The sequence below is a fragment of the Rousettus aegyptiacus genome, unplaced genomic scaffold (assembly GCF_014176215.1).
Source record: "Rousettus aegyptiacus isolate mRouAeg1 unplaced genomic scaffold, mRouAeg1.p scaffold_m13_p_9, whole genome shotgun sequence".
NCBI classification, from domain to species: Eukaryota; Metazoa; Chordata; class Mammalia; order Chiroptera; family Pteropodidae; genus Rousettus; species Rousettus aegyptiacus.
Genome location: NW_023416312.1, coordinates 91,502,245 through 91,504,592, shown reverse-complemented (window position 1 = coordinate 91,504,592; position 2,348 = coordinate 91,502,245). Strand labels below are relative to the sequence as shown.

The following is a 2,348-nucleotide window of genomic DNA, read 5'->3' as shown; positions in this document are numbered from 1 at the left end:
GACAACGTGTATGTACCTGCTGGATATTATGCTATGTGAAATAAGCCAGACTGAGAAAGATAAATACTATATGGTCTCACTTATATGTGGAATCTAAAAATAAAAAGTCCAACTCAAAAGCAGAGAACAGAACAGTGGACACTGTGAGCTGGAGAGGGTGGAGAAAAAAGGCAGATGTTGATCAAAGGGTACAAAGATGCAGTTATGTAGGGTGAATAAGTCTAGAGGTCTGATGTACAGCATGATGATTATAGTTAATAATACTCTATTGAACACTGGAAACTATGTGAGGAGATGACATGTGATTAGTTTGCCTGCAGTAATCATTTCGTTATATATATGAACATCAAATCGTCACATTGTACACCTTAAATATATAAAATTTTATTTGAAAATATATAAAATAAATAAGAATAAAAAAGTTATAAGAGGTAAAATAAATATTCTTTATGCTAAGGTTGATTATGGAGATGATGATACATTTTGTTATACTTCTAAAAAACACAGTTCAAAAGAAGACAATAGGTTAATTCACCTCATAGGTAGCTATCTCTTTTATATACCCATGTGACCAAATATGCTGGTCATCACCCTAATTGCACCCCATACATTTTATTTATGCTAATTATCACAGATATATTCAAATGTTTATTTTTAGTATTTGTTTTACAATATCTACCCTGATAGTTTTTAAACTCCATAAAGTCAGTAAATAGTTTTCATTTATCATTGTGTGATTTATCAATGTTGCTTCCTTGATATCTTTTATCTTTTCAATACTGAAAAAAATTTCAATCACAGTTGACATACTAGAGTATAATAGTTTCAGGTAAACAACAGTGTTAGACATTTATATAACTTAAGAAGTGGTCATCCCGATAAATCTAGTACCCATCTGACACCATACATAGTTATTACAATATTATTGACTATATTCCCTGTGCTATATTGGGAACATACCCACAACTATTTTGTAACTGTCAATTCATACTCCTACTCCTCAATCCCTTCACCTTTTTCACCTACCCCTCCCAACCCGCCTCCGATCTGGCAATCATCAAAATGTTCTCTGTTTCAAGAGTCTGCTTCTCTTGTTTGTTTGCTTATTTTGTTCTTTAGATTCCATATATAAGTGAAACCATACAATATTTGTCTTTCACTATCTGACTTATATCACTTACTATAACATCCTCTAGATCCATCTATGTCGATGCAGATTTTAATATTTCATTCTCTTTTATGGCTGAGTAATATCCCATTGTATATATGTACTACTTCTTTTTTTTTTTTAGGTGGGGCAACCCTTGGTTGACCTCACAGATTGCAAGGACCTTGTCAGCTTACAATCCCTTATTTTTAAAAAAATTTTTTTATGCCTACAGAACCTGGTCTTCCTAGGTGGTCTCCCATCCAAGTACTAATCAGGCCCGACCCTGCTTAGCTTCCGAGATCAGATGGGATCGGGCTTATTCAGGGTAGCGTGGCCATAAATTGTACTACCTCTTTATCCAGTTGTTTACTGGTAGACACTTATGTTGCTTCTATATCTTGGCTATTGTAAAGAATGCTGCAATAAACATATGAATGCACACGTCTTTACAAATTAGTGTCTTGGGTTCCTTTGGATTAATATCCAGAAGTAAAATTACTGGGTCTTTCTTTATCTCTTGTTGTAACTTTTCTTTTAAACTCTATCTTGTCTGGTATAAGTATTGTTACCCCAGATTTTTTTCTGTTTCCTTTTTCATGAAATATCTTTTCTATCCCATTATTTTCAGTCTGCATGTGTCTTTCAATCTGAAGTGAGTCTCTTGTAAGCAGTATAAAGGGTCATGTTCTCTTATCCATTTAGCCACCTTATTTCTTTCAATTAGATCATTTAATCCATTTATATTTAAAGTGCTTAATGACATGTTCATAATTATGGCCATTTTATTATTCATATTTATGTTCAGTTTTTTTTTCTTTCTTCTTTTTTACCTTGTTCCTTAAAGAAGTCCCTAAACATTTCTCGTAATACTGGTTTGGTGGTTATAAACACCTTTAGCTTTTTCTTGTCAGGGAAGCTCTTTATCTGTCCTTCAATTCTAAATAATGGCCTCGCTGGATACAGTAGTCTTGGCTGTAGGTCCTTGCTTTTTATCTCTTTAAATAATCTGTGCCAATCACTGCTGGCCTACAAAGTTTATGTTGAAAAATCAGCTGACAGTCTTATGGAAACTCCCTTACAAGTAACTGTTTCTCTTGCTGTTTTGAAGATTCTCTCTTCATCTTTATCCTTTGGTATTTTAATTATGATGTGTCTTGGCATGGGCCTCTTTGGGTTCATCTTGTTTGGGACTGTCTGG

The 2,348-nt window shown here is 33.7% G+C and overlaps 1 pseudogene; it reads right to left on the bottom strand.

The window, feature by feature from the left end:
- Nucleotides 1-1,373: 1,373 nt before the first annotated feature.
- On the bottom strand, nt 1,374-1,492 carry LOC118608098 (annotated as a pseudogene).
- Nucleotides 1,493-2,348: the final 856 nt, after the last annotated feature.